This window comes from Leucopleurus acutus (assembly GCF_964270905.1).
Source record: "Leucopleurus acutus genome assembly, chromosome: X".
Lineage (NCBI taxonomy): Eukaryota > Metazoa > Chordata > Mammalia > Artiodactyla > Delphinidae > Leucopleurus > Leucopleurus acutus.
This window is the reverse complement of record NC_139148.1, coordinates 63823009-63845783: the sequence shown is the minus strand read 5'-3', so window position 1 is coordinate 63845783 and position 22775 is coordinate 63823009.

Genomic DNA, 22775 nt, shown 5'->3' with positions numbered 1-22775 from the left:
AATTTAATGATATAGATTAAGTTGGAAAAAAAAGATGGAGAGAGATATACCATGTAAACATTAATTTTTAAAAAATAGCAGAAGTGCCTACATAATGTCAGATAAAGTAAACTTCAGAGAAAAGACTATTACTAGATACAAATAAAACCTTTACATATAATAAAAAGATCAATCCACCCAGAAGATTTAATACAAATCCACCCAGAAGATTTAATACAAATTTGTACACATCAAAAAAACTAAGCCCCAGAATTCACAAAGCAAAAATTTATAGAGGTAAAATGGGAAATAGGCAAATCTACAATTGTAGTTAGGAACTTCCATATCTCACTCTCAGCAATTGATAGAAATATTTACTACACAGAAAATCAGTAGGGATATAGAAGTACCGATCAACACTATCAACCAACCTAATTAGCACATATAAGATACTCTACCCCAAAACAGCAGAATACACATTGTTTAAGTGCTTATGGAACGTTCATCAAGATAGACCATACCATAAAATAAACTTCAACAAATTTAAAAGAATTGAGGACTTCCCTGGTGGTCCAGTGGTTAAGAATCTGCCTTCCAATGCATGGGACATGGGTTCAATCCCTGGTCGAGGAACTAAGATCCCACATGCCGCAGGGCAACTAAGCCTATGTGCCACAACTACTGAGCCTGCATGCTCTAGAGCCCATGTGCCACAACTAGGGAGCCCGCCTACCGCAACTACTGAGCCCATGTACTCTGGAGCCTGCGCGCTACAACTAGAGAGCCCCCACACTGCAACTACTGAGCCTGTGCGCTCCAGAGCCTGGACACTATAACTAGAGAGCCCGCATGCTGCAACTACTGAGCCTGTGAGCTCTAGCTGATGCAGCACAACTAGAGAGAAGCCCACATACTGCAACGAAGAGCCTGTGTGCCACAATGAGAAATCCCGCATGCCACAACGAAGATCCCATGTGATGCAACTAAGACCCAATGCAGTCAAATAAATAAATAAATAAATATTTTATAAAATAAAAGAATTGAAATTCTACAGTGTGTTCTCTGACCACAATGGAATCAAACTAGGAGTCAGTAACAGAAAGACAAGAGGAAAATCATGAAATGTGGAAATTAAAGACACTTCTAAATAATTCATGGGTCAAAAAGGAAGTCTTGAAAGGAAAAAAAGAGCTAAATGCAAATGAAAATACAAAATACCAAAACATCTGGGATGGCAGTTAAAGTGCTAAGAGGGAAATTTATAGCACTAAATGCTTAAATTAGAAAACAGGAAAGGTCTTAGAACAATAATCTAAGTTCTAACTCAAGAAACTAGAAAAAGAAGAGCAAAACAAACCCAAACAAAGTAAGAAGGAAGGAAATAATAAAGAGCAGAAATCAACAAAATTGAAAACCAGAAGCAAAATCTAGGTCTTTGAAAAGATCAACAAAACTGTGAATCTACACTATCAAAAAATGAAAGTTTAACAAATAAATAAAAATAATAAAGAAATTATTTTTAAACAGTAAAAAAAAAGCATGAACTATTATTGGAAACATAAATGATACTCAAATGTCACCTCTCCTAATCATCTTATTTAAAATTACCCTTCCACGATTACATCCGTCAGGGTTCTCCAGAGAAAGAGAATACACACACACACACACACACACACACACACACACACACCCCACATATACACATAATACATACATACATATACATACATATACATATATATACATATATATATATATGATTTATTTTAAGGAACTGGCACATGTGATTGTGGGGTCTGGCATGTCTGAAATCTGTAGCAGGCCAGTGGGCTGTAAACTCAAGAAGAGTTGATGTTGAAGTCTTGAGTTGGAAATCTAGGGCAAACCAGCAGGGTGGAAATTTGTCAGAATGTGACACCTCAGCCTTGAGGCAGAATTTCCTCCTCCAGGAAATCTCAGTTTTCACTCTTACATCCTGCAACTAATTGATGAAGCTCACCCACGTTATCAAAGGTAATCTTTACTTCAAGTCAACTGATTGCATATTTTAACTACCTCTACAATACACCATCACAGCAACACCTTGATAAGTGTTTGATTAAATAACTGGATACCATAAACCAGCCAAGATGATACATAAAATGAACCATCACTGTCCCCCTCTTGTCCAATTGGTATCCATACACATATCTTCAAATAAAGACAATAACAACGTCATTGTACAACTGAAAAATGTGCTTTTTCACCATAAGAGAATGCAAAATCTTTGAGTCGCTCTTCTCCTTGATATCCTGTAACATGAATGCTACCATGTAAAGTTAATTGTTATTAATGCATCTTATGTTCTATGAGGGGATAACAGAGGGGGGAAAAGGGTATTTGGCATAACTATACACACAAACATATTCATAACAAAATAAGGAGTATATACTTATAACACTTATAGCCCTCATTTCTGCAACTGTTCACATGGTCATAGCTGGTATTCATAACTACCTCATTCTGCTACCTATTCCATATTCCCTTTGTCCTTAGCAAGCACCTCAGCTGGTTGTGGTTCTTTGCCTGATAGAATGACTCAAACCTTCAGTCCTGAAAGGTCTGAGACATTAGTAGTCCCGCCGAATTGAGTTATTATAGTTTTACATTGATTTTTAATCACAAGGATGGTAGTACTAAGAGATGCCCTAAGGGATCTACTGTATTCCATACATGCTCTTCCTTACCTCCATTTTGTAGTAGAGCCCAATTTCTCCTTAGTAATCAGGATCAATTACTTTAGCCAGTAAAGTATCTCCCTTCATTGCCTAGTGATTCAGGGGCATGAGAAGCCCAAAGTGGCAAGGTGACAGTCTTAACTACAAGTTCAGTGGAGTCATTGTTGTATCTCCTGGTGGAAGCATTTGAAACTAAGACCTGTAGATCAGCAGAACATAAGGTTGCAGAGACAGAAAGCAAAAATTTTGCTAGTGGATAACTACTGTAATAGTATTGGTGCCACTCCCATTTCCACCCCTTGATTCCTGGACCCATGAATTTTGGCTATGGGAGGAATAGTACCATGTATTGGATGCTGATTTAGGGTATATACAAATTCCTGGAGAACATGCCCCAGCCTTGCAAAGTATTGCCTCCCAGATGGTGCTGTAATTGAGTCTTCATAAGGCCATTCCATGGTTCTATCAACTCAGCTGCTTCAGGATGATGAGGAACATGGTAAGACTAGTTAATTCCATGAGTATGGCCCCACTGCCACATTTCAAGTACTATGAAATGAGTTCCATGATCAGAAGCAATGCTCTTTGGAACACATTGTAGTGAATAAAGCATTCTGTAAGTCAACAGATGGTAGTTTTGGCAGAAACACTGTGTGGTGGGAAGACAAATCCATATCCAATGTGTTTGTTCCAGTAAGAATAAAGGGCTGTCCCCTCTATGATGGAGGTGGTCGAATGTAATCAACCTGCCACCAAATAACTGGCTTGATCACCTCTGGAAATGGTGTCATATCAGAGACTCAGTGATGGTTTCTGCTGCTGACAGATTGAACACTCAGCAGTGGGTGTAGCAGTGGGTCCTCCTTGGTGAGTGGAAGTCGATGTTTCTGAGCCCATGCATAAATTCCATCCCTATCACCACGGCCACTTTGTTCATGAGCCCCCTTGAGCAATGACAGGAGTGGCTGAGGAAAGTGGCTGACTGCTATCCACAGAACAGGTCATCTTATCCACTTGATTATAAAAATCCTCCTCTGCTGAGGTCACTCTTTGGTGAGCATTCACATCGGACACGAATATCTTCAGTTTTTTGTGGGAGGTTTTGCCCATTCAAAGAGGCCTACCCACATATGTCTTCCCCGGACCGCTTTGTCACGAATTTTCCAATCATGTTCCTTCCAAATCTCTGCTCACCCATCTAAACCATTGGCTACAGTCTATGAATTGGTATACGCACACTCACACTTCTAGGCATTTCTCTTTCAAAGTAAAAATAACAAACATATTCACTGCTCAAAGTTCTGTCCAGTGGAAAGATTCCCCTTCATCACTGTCCTTCAGGGATGCCCCACAAAGAGGTTGTAGTAAAACTGTCCACTTTTAAGTGGTGCCTGCATATCAAGCAGAACCATCTGTAAACCAGGCCCAAGTTTTCTCTTCTTCAGTCAACTGACTGTAGAGAACTCCCCATGAGGCAATAGATATAAGCTGGGAGAAAGGAAGTAATATAGAAGTAGTGGGGGCCATAAACATTTGCGCCACTTCTTTATGTAATTTACCTTTGCCCTCAGGGCCTGCTAAAGAGTAATTTTATATACCACTTCCATTTGCTAGTGGAGTGCTGCTGTGCATGGGCAAAATTATGGGTTGGTGGGGAGGCAATATCCACTTCATCATGAGCATCTCAGATCTCATAGTAACTTTGTGGCCCATGGTTAGGTGTTCAGTCTTTACTAAAGCCCAATAGCAAGCAGCTAAAAACTATTTCTCCAAAGTGGAGTAGTTATCTGCAGAGGCTCTCGGGGTTTTGCTTCAAAATCATAAGGGTATGCACTATGATTGACTATAAGGGCCAACCAAAGGCCCCAAGTGGAATCCCTATCTGCAACTGACAAATATCACTTCAAGTGCCATTGGATCTGCTGGAACATGTGGCCCAATGGCAGAGCAGCTTGTACAGCAGCCTGAACCTGTTGCAAAGTTTTCCCTTGTTCTGGGCTCCATGCACGGTTTTTTAGGTCACTTGGTAAATAGATCAGGGTAGCACATCTGAATGAGAAACATGTTAACTCCAAAATCCAGAGGCCCACTAGGCATTGTGCCTCATTTTTGGTTGTAGGAGGGGTCAGATGAAGCAATTTAACCTTCATAGGGATATCTTCATATCACACCACTGGAGCCCTTGAAATTTCACTGAGATAGAAGCCCCTGAATTTTGTAGGATTTATTTCCCACCCTCTGACATGAAAATGTCTTTCCTATAAGTATAGAGTAGTTTCCACATCTGGTTCACTAGTTCCAATCAGCACAATGTCATCAATGTAATGAACTAGTGTGGTGTCTTACAGAAGAGAAAGGCAATCAAGTTCTTTGTAATCTAAAATATGACAATAGGACAGGAAAATTGATATACCCCTGCAGCAGGACAGTACTGCTGGCTTTGCAAGCTGAAAGCAAACTGCTTCTGGTGGTGTTTACTAACAGGTATTGAGAAAAAACGTATTTGCCAGATCAATAGCTGCAATATCCCCAGATACCAGGGGATATGTTAATTTGCTCAAGCAAAGAAACCATATCTGGAATAGCAACTGTAATTGGACTCATCAACTGGTTAAGTTTATGATAATCCATTGTCATTCTCTAAGGTCCACCTGTCTTCTACAAGCCAAATAAGTGAATTGAATTGGGGATGTGGTGGGAGTCAACACCCCTGCATCCTTCAAGTCATTAATGGTGGCACTGATCTATGCAGCTCCTCTATGAATGTGGTGTTGCTTTTGGTTTCCTATTGTCCTGGGTAGAGTCAGTTCTAGTGGCTTCCACTTGGCCTTTCCTACCATAATAGCCCTCACTCCACAGGTTAAGGAACAAATGTAGGGATTCTGCCAATTGCTGACTATATCTATTCCAACTATGCACTCCAGCCTGGAGAAATAACCACAGATATATTTGAGGACCCACTGGATCCATTACTGTGAGATGGACATTAGCTAAAACTCCATTGATCACTTGACATGCATGAGCCCCTACTCTGACTAGTGGAGCACAGTGACATTTTGGGTTTCCTAGAATTAATGTCATTTCAGAGCTCAAGTTCAATAATTCCTGAGATTATGATTTTTCCCCAGTGCCCTCTTTATCACTCGAAATAGAGTCATTTGTGTATTTAAACTAATCAGATTAGAGAAGCAATTCCAGAATCAATTGAGACAACTTATTCTTAAGATTCTGTTCCTTGTGAACCAAAATCTACACTAGTCGAGGTTCTCCAGAGACACAGGACCAATAGGACATAATTTTATATATATCCCATATATATTTATAATAGGTTTATCTTAAGGAATTGGCTCACACGGCTGCAGAGACTGTCAAGTCATAAATCCATAGGGCAGGCCATCAGGCAGGAAACTGCAAGAGGTGATGCTGCAATCTTGAGGTAGAATTCTTTCTCCTCCAGGAAACTACAGGTTTGCTCTTAAGACTTTCAACTGACTGGTGAAGTCCACCCACATTATTGAGGGTAATCTCCTTTACTTCAAGTCAACTAATTGTAGATGTTAACCACGTCTATAAAATACCTTCACAGCAACATCTAGATTAGTGTTTGATTAAATAACTGGGTAGTATAGCCTAGCCAAGTTGACAGTTAAGATTAACGATCACTATACTCTATATTCGCTTTCCCTGTCTTTTTTTTCTCTAACTTATCTGCATATAACATACTGTATATTTTCTTTAGACATTTTGAGTTTTGTCTGTCTCCCCCAACTTCAATGTAATCTTCAGAAGGCAGGAAATTTTGTCTGCTTTCTTCATTGTTGTTATACACAGCTCCTAGAATAGTGTCTGGCACATATTGTGAAGTAAATAAATATTTGTTCACTGAACTAACTGCTATTCAGAAAGTAATTCAATATTCAGTAAAATTGAAGATAAGTACAGACATGATTATTGCAACATAGTTTAGAATACCAAAAAGTTAGAAACTTGCCAAATTTCCATTAATAGTGGATGGATTTTTTAAATTGTATTATATTCATACAATGGAATTCTCTTATTCAGTTAAAACAAAATAAATAAAACTACACATAGAAACATAGATAAATTTCAAAAACAAAATATTCAACTGAAAAAACAAGTTACAAAATGATATGCACACTATGGTACTGTAATTTAACAGTGCACAAAACAATACTATATAATGTATATGGATGCATATGAATGTAGAGAGGGATACTCACCAATATCAGGTTACCTGTAAGAAGGAAAGGAGATTAATGAGATGGATGGGGAACTTTAATTTTATCCATACCTTTTTATTCTTTAAAAAGCAATGATCTCTAGAAACCATAAAACTCTTAGAGGAAAGCATAGGTAGAACACTCTTTGACATAAATCATAGCAATATTTTTTGGATCTCTCTCCAAAGGCAAAAGAAACAAAAGCAAAAATAAACAAATGGGACCTAATTAAATTTAAAAGCCTTTGCACAGCTAACTATTGAAAAAACAAAAAGACAATCTATTGAATGGGGGAAAATATTTGCAAATGATATGACCAATAAGGGGTTAATATCCAACGTATATAAATAGCTCATACAATTCAACATCAAAAAACAAACAACCTGAGAAAACCATAATTCAAAAAGAGTCATGTACCACAATGTTCATTGCAGCTCTATTTACAATAGCCAGGACATGGAAGCAACCTAAGTGTCCATTGACAGATGAATGGATAAAGAAGATGTGGCACATATATAAAATGGAATATTACTCAGCCAGAAAAAGAAACAAAATTGAGTTATTTGTAGTGAGGTGGATGGACCTAGAGTCTGTCATACAGAGTGAAGTAAGTCAGAAAAAGAAAAACAAATACCGTATGCTAACACATATATATGGAATCTAAAAAAATAAATTGGTCATGAAGAACCTAGGGGCAAGGCAGGAATAAAGACACAGATCTACTAGAAAATGGACTTGAGGACACGGGGAGGGGGAAGGGTAAGCTGGGACAAAGAGAGTGGTAGTGTATATATGGACATATTTACACTACCAAATGTAAAATAGATAGCTAGTGGGAAGCAATCGCATAGCACAGGGAGATCAGCTCGCTGCTTTGTGACCAGCCAGAAGGGTGGGATAGGGAGGGTGGCAGGGAGGGAGACACAAGAGGGAAGAGATGTGGAGATATATGTATATGTATAACTGATTCACTTCATCATAAAGCAGAAACTAACACACCATTGTAAAACAATTATACTCCAATAAAAACGTTAAAAAAAAAACCTGATTTAAAAATGGGCAGAAGACCTGAATAGACATTTTTCCAAAGAGGAACTGAAGATGGCCAACAAGCACATGAAAAGATGTTCACCATTGCTAATTATCAGGGAAATGCAAATCAAACCCACAATGAGCTATCAACTCACATCTGTCAGAATGTCTATCATCAAAAAGAACAAAAATGTGGAGAAAAGGGAACCTTTGTACACTGTTGGTGGAAATGTAAATTGGTACAGCCATTGTGAAAAACAGTATGGAGATTTCTAATAAAAACTAAAAATAGAACTACCATATGACCCTCAATTCCACTCCTGGGTATATATCTGAAAAAACAAAAGCACTAGTTTGAAAAGGTACATGCACCCCCATGTTCATCTCAGCATTATTTACAATTGCCAAGATATGGAAGCAACCTAAATGTCCATCAACAGATGAATGGATAAAGAAGAAGTGGTATATATACAATGGAATACTGCTCAGCCATAAAAAAGAACGAAATTTTGCCGTTTGCAACAACATAGATGGATTTGGAAAATATTATGGTAAGTGAAATAAGTCACACAGAGAAAGACAAATACTTTATGATATCATTTATATGTGGAATCTAAACAAATAAAACTAGTGAATATAACAAAAAAAGTGGACTCAAAGATATAGAGAACAAACTAGTGGTTACCAGTGAGGGGAGGGAGAGAGAAGGGGCATGTTAAGGGTAGGGGATTAAGAGGGACAAACTATTAGGTATAACATAAGCTACAAGGATGTATTGTACAATACAGGGAATATAGCCAATATTTTATAATACCTATAAATGGAATATAACCTTTAAAAATTGTGAATCACTATATTGTACACCTGTAACATACAATATTGTAATCAATTATACTTCAATTAAAAATAGGGATAAAAATGATCTGAAGTAAATATGAAAATTTTTAACATTCATTAAGTCTAGGTGGTAGTAACATGGGTGTCTGATTTTTTTGTACTTTTGTATATTTGAGATACTTAATAATTGGCAATAAAAAATATAATGGTAGAGAAGGTCCAATTTCAAATAGCAACTACAAAAACACCTCAGGACTAAAAATTGTGAAACATAAAAGATCTGTATGAAGAAATCTTTTATACACTTTTGAGGGACACAGTCTTCCATCAATGTTCTGTTACCAGATGGGACTACTCATAGTATACAGATGTTCTTTCTTGTTTGTATTAATTTATAAGTTTAATTTGATCCACTAAAGACAACAGTAGAATTTTTTGAAACTGAACAAACTGATTCTTAAGCTCATAAGAAAAACAATATTCGTGTCAAGAAAAACCAGAAAAATCAAAAAAAAAAGAGTAATGAGGAGGAATTGGTTTTATGAGATGTTAAAGTATATTATAAAGATACAGAAATTAAAAGTTTTGTGGTACTAGTATATGAATTAAATGCCCAAACCTTCCCTCATATCTGACCACTTTTGTATATTCTGCTGTACCTTTCTAGTCTAAACCACTATTGTCTCTCACCTAGATTACTAAAATATCCTTGTAAATGGTCTCCCTACTTGCACTCTGCACACTACCCCACCATACAGTCCATTCTCCACACAGCAGCCAAAGTGATCTTTTAAAAACTTAGACCATGTCACTCCCCTGCTGGAAACCATGAAGAATTAAACACATCAATGGAAAAAAACAGAGTTCAGAAATAGGTCCATATACCAAATTGGAATATGACAAACGTAAAATTTCCTATCGGTGGAGAAAAGATTTATTATTTAATAAATGGTGTTGAGACAACTAACTAGTCATTTGAAAAAATAAAATTGGATGCTGGACTCACTCTTTACCCTAAAATGGATTTTTTTAACATTATATTAAAAAATGAAGACTTTCAAAACTAATTTACTCCTTTGTGTGGGAAAGAACAGGTAGTGACTGCATGGGAGCACCAAGCAGGCCACCAGGATACTGTTCATGTTCAATTTATTGACCTGAATGCTGGTTACATGGAAGTATTCAGTTTATGACAATTCATTGCACTACATTTATGATATATGTGATAATGTACACTTTTCTGTACATTATATTTTATTTTACTTTTTATATCAATTTATTTTATTTATTTATTTTTGGCTGTGGTGGGTCTTCATTGCTGTGCACGGGCTTTCTCTAGTTGTGGCGAGCGGGGGCTACTCTTCATTGTGGTGCACAAGCTTCTCATTGTGGTGGCTTCTCTTGTGGCAGAGCACGGGCTCTAGGTACGCGGGCTTCAGTAATTGTGGTGCACAGGCTCAGTAGTTGTGGCTTGTGGGCTCCAGGGCGCAGGCTTAGTAGTTGTGGCACACGGGCTTAGTTGTTCCGTGGCATGTGGGATCTTCCCGGACCAGGGCTCGAACCTGTGTCCCCTGCATTGGCAGGCAGATTCTTAACCACTGCACCACCAGGGAGCCCTCTGTACATTATATTTTAATAAAAACTTTAAAAATAAGCAAAATAATGAAGCTACTAGAAAAAAGATTGATGAATTTGGCTACATAAAAATCATGGGGTTTTTTCCCTGCATGGGAAAAATACTATAAATAAAATCAAAAGGCAAATGAGAAACTGGAGAACAGTTTGTAACACATATAATAAAGAAGTAATTTCCGTAATATGTAGTTAGTAAGGGAAATGATCAAAATAACTTAATAGAAAAATGGACAAGGGAATTCCCTGGCAGTCCAGTGGTGAGGACTCCATGCTTTCGCTGCCCAGGGCCTGGGTTCATCTCTGGTTGGGGAACTAGGATCTCACAAGTAGCACAGCCAACAATAACAAAAAAGGGAAAAATATATGAGTTAACTCTCATAGTAAAACATACAAATGGTTTTAATACAGATGAAAAGGTACACAATCTCATAATAAAGTTAATGCTATTAAAACTGCCAGGAGATAGATTTTTTTGGCCTTTCAGATTTGCAAAGATTTTTAAAAATAACAACACACTGGGGGCTTCCCCGGTGGCGCAGTGGTTGAGAGTCCGCCTGCCGACGCAGGGGACACGGGTTCGTGCCCCGGTTCGGGAGGACCCCACATGCTGCGGAGCGGCTGGGCCCGTGAGCCACGGCCGCTGAGCCTGCGCGTCCGGAGCCTGTGTTCCGCAACGGGAGAGGCCACAACAGTGAGAGGCCCGCGTATCACAAAAAAAAAAAAAAAATAGAAATTAAAAATAACAACACACTGTATTATAAGAGGATAGGGAAACTGGCAGTCTTGTGCATTGAGGTCAAGAGTATAATCTTTATTGTATTCAATTTGGTAATATCTAACAAAAATTTTAATGACATATCCTGGGACCTTGTAATACCTAAAGACCAATTCCAGTGTATTCACAAAAGATATGTTTAAAGATATTTGTAATATCATTGTTAACAATGGCAAAAGATTGGAAACAATCTAAATGTTCATTCACTAATAATCTAGTTAAATTAATTTTTGTATGCTTATACTATAGAATACTATACATTCATTAAAATTAACCAGACTACTACTGACAGTACTTATACAGAAAGATCGCCATAAAAACAAGGTATTTTTAAATGGCTTAAAATAGTGTGAATAGTATGGTGCTACCATTATACATTCCTAAGTTCCCAAGAGTGATAGTGTTAAAATACTCTGTGCAGAAAAAAAAAATTTAAGGAAAAGTTTTTCCTTATAGAAGAATGGCAGCTAATAAATGTAAAAGGATGATACAATTAGAAAATCATCATTTTGTAACCCTAATGTAATAATTGATTTAGGTAAGTATCATCAAATGATGCTAAAATCCTAGTATGGGAAGTTGTTAGAGAAGAGTATATGCATAAAGTATGAAAGAATTATCCCACTGATAACTTACTAATTACAAAGGGGAAAGTTTTTGTCAGTGGAGACATCTTAACCAAGTGTTCAAACTTCGCACTACTATTGTTAGGACAAGCTGACATTATAATGTGTCTCCTGATGTGGTGCAACATAGGATACACAACAGCACCTATGAAGCATTCTTGCCAGAAATGTTTAACCTAATTTTTTTTTTGCTGAATAGTACTCTGTGTAATAAAATACTGCAATTTGTCTATCCATTCCTCTGTTAATGGACAGTTGGATTGTTTCTAATGTTTAATTATTATGGATAAAGCTACTATGTCTTTTTATGGACATAGCCTTTCTCTTTAATACAGTGGCATGATTTGGGGTACCATAGTTTGTTTCCCCCTTTTTTCATTCTGTTCCTCTGTCATGACTGTAGACTGAGATTTGGTGGGTGAAGATTAGGGCATTTTGTTAATAGGTGGTGCCAGCTGCTCATATTATGTTGCTCTTTACCTTATTCTGAATTACATTCATTGTAAGAGGATAATGTAGTGTGACTCACCTAGAGATGTGTGTGACTTGGGTGCCATGCTTCTAAGACCCCCTTTCCCCTACCATAAGTTCTTGAATTGGTTCTGATTATCCCTTAGGTAGACCCTGATCCTTATTGTTGATTTCAAAAACCCAAAGGGTGGTAGACTTTATTGGGAACCAGATCAAGAAGTGTGAAAGCCCTAAATACATGGAAGAATATGGCTGCTTTTAGGACTGAGGTGGCAGGGAAAAAAAACAATGAAATAAATTACCATGAATTCAAAGAAAAAAGTCAGAACAAAAAACCAATGCACTAAAAAAGACTGTGGCAGTAATACCATGGCCTTGAGAATCTGGTTGGCACAGCAACAGCTTAGGACCTTGGCAGCAGGCAGAGCAACTACAGCGTGCTTTTTTTTTGAGTATTTTTTTTGATATGGACCATTTTTTTAAAGTCTTTATTGAATTTGCTACAGTATTGCTTCCGTTTTTATGTTTCGGGTTTTTGGCCGCAGGCATGTGGGATTTTAGTTCTCCGACCAGGGATCGAATCCACACCCCCTGCATTGGAAGGCGAAGTCTTAACCACTGGACCGCCAGGGAAGTCCCAATGGTGTGTTTTATATGAACAGAGAACCACAGCCCAGGAGACCATTTTAGCTTTAGAAATGTCAGAAAGCAAACCAGAGGATTATCAGGAAATGAAGGTTGAGAAGGCTTAAGATCTTAGAGGCAAAATTTAGCTTACATGTAAAGGAAAAGAAGGATGTACCCGCAAAGATGTCCCATTACCCCACCCTCTCCCACAAATTAGCCTAGGTCCACAAAACTATTGAGGTGCCCTCTGAATACTGCAGACAAAGTGTCATTAATAACAGCAGATTACAATCCTTCTCTTGATGACAGATTACAAAATATTCAGGAAAAACATCAAGAGAGAAAGACCACGATGAGCAGTATAGGATACTTCAGGCATTATTTAGTGAGTTTCAGGAGACACAGTGCTTGTGGTTGGGGAAGCAGGTATAGCCTGGAGCAAGGGGGAAGATGCCCATGGCACTTAGGGAGTTAGAGCTCTAAGGGAAGAGGAGAAAAGATAAAATCACTAAAGTAGGATTTCAATATGTATGGATCTGGTCTGGGTTAGATAATGGAATGATGCAAAGATACCACCTGGAAGAAATTCTCCTATTCAGGGATGTGAAGATGGGTAAGGCAGTTTTATTTGAACAGTGAATGCTTCCTGTAGACCTGGAACTTCTTTTCTTTATGGTTCTCCCTATGGGAGGGATCCCAAAAGGCAAAACCTGAAGGAGTACGATAAGAAAACAAATGTCAAGACCACAAAACAAAGAGAAAGGAAAGACAAAAGACACTATGATCCAGCAAATAGTGTTAGCATTACACATAGTAGAGGAGACACAGGACCTTAAGAAATAAATAGGGGAAAACAGAAGGAAATAGAACTAGAGGCATATGCCACTGCTGCAGCGTGTGTGGGGGAAGCCAAAGAAGAATATTATACTACAGGTTACACAAGACCTAGAGAATTAAAAACCCAAGGGAAGGCAAGGTTTCAGGAAAGAAGACATGACAGCAGATACACTGGGGCTCACTGAGTGGCACAGCCTTTGGAAGTATCAACAGTAGCAGCTTTGGTTTAGGGATTTGGCAAGGGTGCTTTCCTTGTTGGGTCATTTGGGAGAACAAGGGGTGAACCTTCCCTAAAAGGCAGGTTTTGTAGTCTGAAGGAACCTGGAGCAGACAGTGACAACAGCAGTCACCGTGACATAGAGCAAAACCCTTGGGATCTTGCTGGGGACACGGATATACATAGATGAGCAGGAGACTGAGACTGTGAGGACTGCTAGGCCATGAATTTCACTCAGAGAGCCACCTGTTATAAATGTTGAATACCTTCTCATAAGAGGAAGTAGATTAGATTGTTAGGAATACAGGAGCCAAAGGGAAATGAAAATGGAAATACAGTTCACCCCAAAACAACTCAAGGTTTAGGGGTACCAACACTCCCCTCAGTCGAAAATACACATATAACTTTACAGCTGGCCTTTATCCATGGTTCTGCATCTGCGGATTCAACCACCCTCGGATTGTATCATGTAGTACTATAGCACATATTTATTGAAAAAAATCCATATATAAGTGGACCCAAGCAGTTCAAACCTGTGTTATTCAAAAGTCAACTGTATTTTAAATATATAGGATGGATAATGAAGAAAAAGGTGGCGGCCTTAGGAAAGACTAAGGAGAGACTGGAGGGACCACTACAACAAATGTCTAAATACTACAAGAAGACAGAATGCGAGCCTGTCCATCCCAGCTATCTGAGTACAAAACCTGTGTCCTTAAGATCCATTTAGAGAAATTTCCCATCTCTAAAAGAATTAGGGCCATCTGATTCCCATGCTCTTATGGGGGTATCCACATATTGTACAGTTTCCTCTCTCAGAGTGGCTGTTAAGCACAAAGTGAGAATAAAAAGAGGAGGATCACAGCTTCCTCACCTCCACTACCTCCCTCAGGGAGAATCTAGTAATTTGATTGGCTTAGATCACTTGAGCCATGTTTGCTAGTGTGTTTGGGCTGATCACTATGGGTTAAAAAGTCATGTACTCTAGATGGCTTTCTCTTTAGTGCTTTTTTGCCATTCAGAGAAATTAAAACACTAAGCCAGTCTCCTGGGTGCCCAACAATCTTGCTTTCTTGCCTCCTTCACTTGATGTTTCATGTAGTTAATAGTTCTTATCAATTCAATGGTCAACTACTAATAAGATTGGGACTTGGCAAGAAAAGGTGAAGCCCTTTTTGGATCTTGAGCTAAGGTTATGTACTGAAACCTAGCTTTACCAGAAAGCCCTGTACCAGAGTACTGGGCACTAACTCCACTAATCACAAAGTAATATTTTAATTTCTATCTGTCTTTGTCACTTGTGTGTATGGCTCCTTTATGACTTCTACATGGGTTAAGTCAAAACATGATTATTCTTGAGTCCCTGCCTATAACACCAAATTACTATCATCAAAAATCTTATGTTAATACCTAGCAGGCAGGACACGTGGGATCAGGGCTTACAGAGCTGGCCACATCCATTAGGATATGAACAAGTAACAGACTAGAAATGAGGTGAAATGAGGTTGGTCCCTGGAACCACCATCACGAATACATTATTTTATGCTCTCTAGTTAAAACTTGTCATAGAATCCTTTTCATCCCTAGTTCACTCCTTACCATGTAGTATATCCCTCTAAAAGCCCCTATATCAATGAAATCCTGGTGGAAATGAAGTTAGCTTATTATTATAAAGCTGGTCAATCAATTGGGGGTAGAGGGACAAAGAGTTCATTTCTCAGTAACTGGAAATAGCATTGCCTTTCTTTGCTATGTCTACTATTTCTTGCAGCCTCTTGCTGGAGAGATTAAGAGTGATTTGTTTCTGATATATATTTTTCCGTACTTCCCAAATTTTCCAAAATGTGTACTTACCACTTTGATTATCAGGGAAAAGAAAAAAAAAGGAAAGAAAATTCCATAAATTTAAGGAATTGAATCAGGAGAGAAAGAGGTTCCTTTACCCATAATTCCAGTCTGGTCTTAGAAATCAAACTCATATCGCTCAAGGGAGAATGTCAATATTGAAATTATATGATGAGGAATGATGTCCATCATAACAAATGATAAATAATATACAATTTGCTCATTTAATTCTCATTTTTAGCTCAACATGTCCTTAACTCATTTTTTTTTTTTTTTGTGGTACGCGAGCCTCTCACCGCTGTGGCCTCTCCCGTTGCAGAGCACAGGCTCCGGATGCGCAGGCTCAGCGGCCATGACTCACGGGCCCAGCCGCTCCACAGCATGTGGGATCCTCCCGGACCGGGGCACGAACCCGTGTCCCCTGCATCGGCAGGCGGACTCCCAACCACTGCGCCACCAGGGAAGCCCAACTCATTTTTTTTTATTCCTTCTAAAGCAACCATTTGCTATCTCAAAGGGTAAACACTCTCTGAAAAACAAAATCAGTTATTAAATTCTATCTTAGTATAACTCAGTCTTGATTGTCCTTTCTACAGGTGGTTGGGTTAAGGAAAAAAGTATTTTCAAACATCTTGTATTCTCTTAAGGCAAAACATGGTCATGAAAAGGTTAGTGAAAGACCCCAGATACTGATAGGGTACAGGGTCCTGATAATGTCAGAGTGTAAAATAGGAATAATAACATCTTCCCATAATAGAGCAAGACTGACTCATATTTAAAAAGGAGATTAGATGTTCAGGTGTAAAAAATTGAGTTTTTATTATCTTTTCTTATGAACATGGGGCAGTCTACATATTTAGCTGACATCATCATGAGCAATACACAATCTAAATTTGGAGGGCTTTGTTAGTCTGGGTAAGAACTGTTTAGCCTACATCGCACCCCTAGAAAACAGAATCTCTGGGGTGGCCTCAGTATTCTTCAGCTGAGGTTTTTTCTTTCACCAAGTAGAGATGAAGCAGCCCTGGTTCTCATCATTGAAGGCAAGATGGGCTCTCTGATTTTCATGAGGGTCTGTGATGTGGGCTGCCCTGTTTTTTCAATCAACTAAAATTTTACTTTATGTCTACACTTCAATCAGCACTGAGATATATACCCATATAACTGCCACCCCAATCAAGATATAGAACATTTCTGTCACTCCCAAAAAATTGCTGCATGCCTCATGAGGGTCAATTTCCTTCCCTAACACCCAGCTCTGGGAAGCCACTGATCTGTTTTCTGTCACTATTGGTTAGTTCAATCTTTTCTAGAATTTCAGTATGTGAAATCATACAGTATATATATACTGTTTTGTCTGGCTTCTTTAAATCAGCAGAAAGCTTTTCAGATTCAGACATACTGTTACATGTATTCGTGTTTGTGCCTTTTAAAAACAGCTTTATTGGAGTATTATTTACATACCATGAAATAAATAAACAGTGGTATATCCATTCAATGTGCTACTGTAAAGCAATAAAAAGGAGTGAACTGAGAGGAGAGATGATTTGCCAAGTTCCTCATGCCACCATTCTGAAAGTCTAGCTCCTTCCAATTCAGTACTTTATATTGCTGCATATTTCATTTTTGTATGGGTATAGTGTGAGGTAGAGGTCATGGTTTGCTTTTTTCCATACAGATATCCAGTTGTTTCAGCACTATTTATTGAAAACACTATCAGTTCTCCATTGAATTGCCTTTGTACTTTTGTCAAAAATCAATTTAGAGAAAATATTGGCAAATCACATATCCAGCAAAGAATATATAAAGAACTTTCTAAATTTGATAGTAGGAAAACAAAGAACTCAATTGTTTTTAAGTGTTTCTTTAATTTTTTATTTATTTTATTTTTGGCTCTATTGGGTCTTTGTTGCTGCGCGCGGGCTTTTCTCTGATTGCGGCGAGCGGGGGCTACTCTTCGTTGCAGTCCGAGGGCTTCTCATTGTGGTGGCTTCTCTTGTTGTGGAGCACGGGCTCTAGGCAAGCAGGCTTCAGTAGTTGTGGTGCACAGGCTCAGTAGTTGTGGCTCGTGGGCTTAGTTGCTCTACAGCATGTGGGATCTTCCCGGACCAGGGCTCGAACCCGTGTCCCCTGCATTGGCTGGTGGATTCTTAACCACTGCACCACCAGAGAAGCCCAGAACTGCATTTTTTTTAATGGGGAAAAGATTTGAACAGATGCTTCACCAAAGACAATATACAGTTGGCAACACATAAAAGAAAATCTACTAAATATTGGTTTAAAAAAAGAGTGAGAATCTCAAGTTCAATGACAGAAGCTCCACTCCAGGCAGGTGCATCCAAGGAGATGGGGTTTCTCCCAAGGAGGGTTGGGCAACTAGCATTTCTCATTGTCGCCAGATCCATGTTGCAGCTCTATATCATCCAAGCATGGTTGAGAGGACTGGGGCTCTCTTCCCCTAGTCAGCTTTAAATCATAGTATGGAAGCTCTAACCTAGGCATGGCAGGTCAGAAACACTTGTCCCGGGGCTTCCCTGGTGGTGCAGTGGTTAAGAATCTGCCTGCCAATGCAGGGGACACAGGTTCGAGCCCTGGTCCAGTAAGATCCCACATGCTGTGGAGCAACTAAGCCCGTGCGCCACAACTACTGAGCCTGTGCTCTAGAGCACATGAGCCACAACTACTGAGCCCACAGACTACAACTACTGAAGCCCACGTGCCTAGAGCCCGTGTTCCACAAGAGAAGCCACTGCAATGAGAAGCCCGTGCACCACACTGAAGAACAAAAGCAGCCAAAAATAAATAAATAAATTTATATATAAAAAAATAGAAACACTTGTCCCTAGTCACCCTCACTCCTGCTGACTTATAGGATATTTTCCACATCAAGAGAGGCAAGACACACTCTGCTTGTAAAGTAGGTGTGCCACTCTGAAACAGGCCACCGATCCCAACTCCACCTCTGGAGCAGTGACACAGAGGTTTTGCCCAGGGAGAAAGGTAATCCATAAGAACAGAGAACTCTGATGCTCTCCCCAAGGGAAATGAGTTTATTTGGAACACAGTGTGGGGAAGTTCAAGCCAAAGGGTGCTCTCTCGAAATGCTGGAGATTTGGGTAGTAAGCAATTAAGAAGAGGCTAGCAGCTTCATGAGAACAACAAACAAAACTAATTATAGACCAATTTACTAGAGAGAATGAGGGAAAGAGATAAGAAAAGCCCTCCTGTAGTCAGAACAAAACTCAAAGGCTGTCCTCAAAAACTACCTCTACAAAGGGGCCCAAGTTTAATTGGCTCAGACTGAGGAGCAATTTATGCAATCTCAAAAACATGAGGGCAATTAGTTGGCAATTAGTGGCGCCTAACAGCTCTGTGTATTACCAACAGTAACAAAGAGATCAGGGAAAGAGATAAAAAGATCCCTGCTAAAACCACTGTCATCTCACGGTGACTGCATGCATACCAAACCTGTGCCTTTTGAGGAATGACATTAAGGTCTGCACACTATAGGGGAAATAGACTTCACTAAGTCCATCCATATCACTAAACAAATAAGCAAACAATAACCCTGAGTAAGGGAGAGTCAGTATGCAGAGTTGCTACAATTAGACATGCAAAAAAAACCCCAGAAAAACAAAAACAGGAAAACGTAACCCACACACAGGAAGAAAAGAAGGAACTGAAACTGCCAGTGAGAGGGCCTAGATGTCAGTTTAGAAGACAAACATTTCAGAGTTGCTATTATAGTAAATATGTTCAAAGAACTAGAGGAAACCTTGATTAAAAATGAAAGAAAGGGGGACTTCCCTGGTGGCGCAGTGGTTAAGAATCCTCCTGCCAATGCAGGGGACACGGGTTCGAGTTCTGGTCCAGGAAGATCACACATGCCACAGAGCAACTAAGCCCGTGTGCCACAACTACAGAGCCTGTGCTCTAGAGCCCGAGAGCCACAACTACTGAGCCTGCGTGCCACAGCTACTGAAGCCCATGCACCTAGAGCCCATGCTCTGCAGCAAGGGAAGCCACCGCAATGAGAAGCCTCTGCACGGCAATGAAGAGTAGCCCCCACTTGCTGCAACTAGAGAAAGCCCATGAGCAGCAACGAAGACCCAATACAGCCAAAAAATAAATTAATTTTTTAAAAAATTAAAGAAAGGTATGATGACAATGTCTCAATAAAAATACCAATAAAAATATGAATTAGTTTTAAAAATAAAAATTCTGGAGTTTAAAAGTATAATAATGAAAATAACAAATTTACTGGGGACTCTAATAGACTTCAAGGAGTAGATTTGAATCGGCAGAAGAAAGAATTGGTGAACTTGAAAATAGATCAATAGAGGTTATTCAATCTTAATAATAAAGAGACGAAATTGAGTTATTTGTAGTGAGGTGGATGGACCTAGAGTCTGTCACACAGAGTGAATTTAAGTCAGAAAGAGAAAAACAAATACCGTATGCTAACACATATATATATGGAATCTAAAAAAACAAAAGGTTCTGATGAACCTAGGGGCAGGACAGGAATAAAGACACAGATGTAGAGAATGAACTTGAGGATACAGCGGTGGGGGGAAAGCTGGGACGAGGTGAGAGAGTAGCATTGACATATATACACTACTAAATGTAAAATAGATAGCTAGTGGGAAGCAGCTGCGTAACACAGGGAGATCAGCTTAGTGCTTTGTGACCACATAGAGGGGTGGGATAGGGAGTGTGGGAGGGAGGCTTAAGAGGGAGGGGTCATGGGGATATATATATACATGTAGCTGATTCACTTTGTTATACAACAGAAACTAACACAACATTGTAAAGCAATTATACTCCAATAAAGATGTAAAAAAAATAAAGAGAAAAAAGGATGAAGAAATATGAACAGGGCCTCAGAGATATTTACAACCACATTAAGTGCACCAACATATACACAAAGGGAGTACCAGAAGAAGAAGAGAGAAAAAGGAGCAGAAAAAATATTCAAATAAATAATGGCTGAAGTTTTCTGAGATTTGATGAAAAACACTAACCTACACACCTAAGATGCTCAAAGAACTGCAAGTAGGGTAAATGCAGAGATCCACACCAAGACATATCACAGTAAAAATATTAAAAGACAAAGATTAAATCTTGAAAGTGGCAAGAGAAAAATGACTCATCACATACAGGGAACTCCAGTAAGATTAACAGCTGCCTAGTAATCAAAACCATGGAGAGTAGAAGGATGATATATTCAAAGTGCTGAAAGAAGAACTCTGTCAGTCAATAATCATATATCCAGTAAAGTTGTCTTATAAGAATGAAGGCTGGGCTTCCCTGGTGGCGCAGTGGTTAAGAATCCTACTGCCAATGTAGGGGACACGGGTTTGAGCCCTGATCCGGGAAGATCCTACATGCCGCGGAGCAACTAAGCCCGTGTGCCACAACTATTGAGCCTGCGTTCTAGAGCCCGCGAGCCACAACTACTGAGCCTGCCTGCCACAACTACTGAAGCCTGCACGCCTAGAGCCCATGCTCCACAACAAGAGAAGCCACTGCAATGAGAAGCCCATGCACAGCAACGAAGAGTAGCCCCCGCTCACTGCAACTAGAGAAAGCCCACACACAGCAACAAAGACCCAACGCAGCCAAAAATAAATAAATAATTTTTATAAAAAGAAATGAAGGCTAAATACATTCCCAAATAAGCAAGAGCTGAGAGAATTTGTTGCTAACAGATCTACCTTACAAGAAATATTCAGGGAAATTCTTCAGGCTGGAAGCAAGGGACCGCAGACAAAATTAACTGATCTGAATATCTCTTGTGAATATAGATACAAAAATCCTTAAAAAAAAAAACCAAAAACCTAGCAACTGGAAATTGGAATCCAGTGATGTGTGGAAAGGATTATATACTACAATCAAGTAGGACTTACCCCAAGAAATGCAAGTTTGTTTTAAATATGAAAATCAATGTAATATACCATATTAATAGAATAAAGGACTAGAACTACATGATCCTTTCAAGAGCTGTGGAAAAGCATTTGACAAAATCCAATACTCTTCAATGATAAAAACACTCAACTCATTAGAAATGGGAGATTCCTCAATCTGATAGGGGATATCTACAAAAGAACCAATAGGTACCATCGTACGTAATAGTGGAAGACTGAAAGATATCCTCCTAAGGTAAGGATCGAGACAAGGATGTCTTTTGTCACTTCAGTGGAACATTGTACTGGAATTTCTAGCTGGGACAATTAGGCAAGAAAATGCAGACTGAAAAGGAAGAAGTAAAAATAATTGCATTTGCAGATAACACAATCTTGTATATAGAAAATATTAAAGAATCTCCCCCCCCCACAAAAAAGTAAAACCTACTAGAACTTATAAATGAGTTAAGCAATGTTTCAGGATACAAGATCAATATACAAAACAATTGTATTTCTCTACATTAGCACTGGACAATCTGAAGTCAGAAAAAAAATCTTGTTAGGGCTTCCCTGGTGGCGCAGTGGTTGAGAGTCCGCCTGCCAATGCAGGGGACATGGGTTCGTGCCCTGGTCCAGGAAGATCCCACATGCCGCGGAGTGTCTGGGCCCGTGAGCCATGGTCGCTGAGCCTGCACGTCCGGAGCCTGTGCTCTGCAACGGGAGAGGCCACAACAGTGAGAGGCCCGCGTACCGCAAACAAAAAAACACACAAATTCTTGTTAAAATAGCATCAAAATAAATAAAATACTTAGGAATAAATTTAACAGAAAATGCAAGACTTGTACAATGAAAACTACAAAATGTTGTTGAAAGAAATTAAAGAAGACCTAAATATAGTAAGACATCCAATATTCCTGAATTAAGACTTAAATATTAAGTGTCAATGCTACTCAAATTGACCAACTTGCAGAAAATGACAAGTTAATCCTAAAATTCATATAGCCATTCTAGGGATTCAGAATAGTCAAAA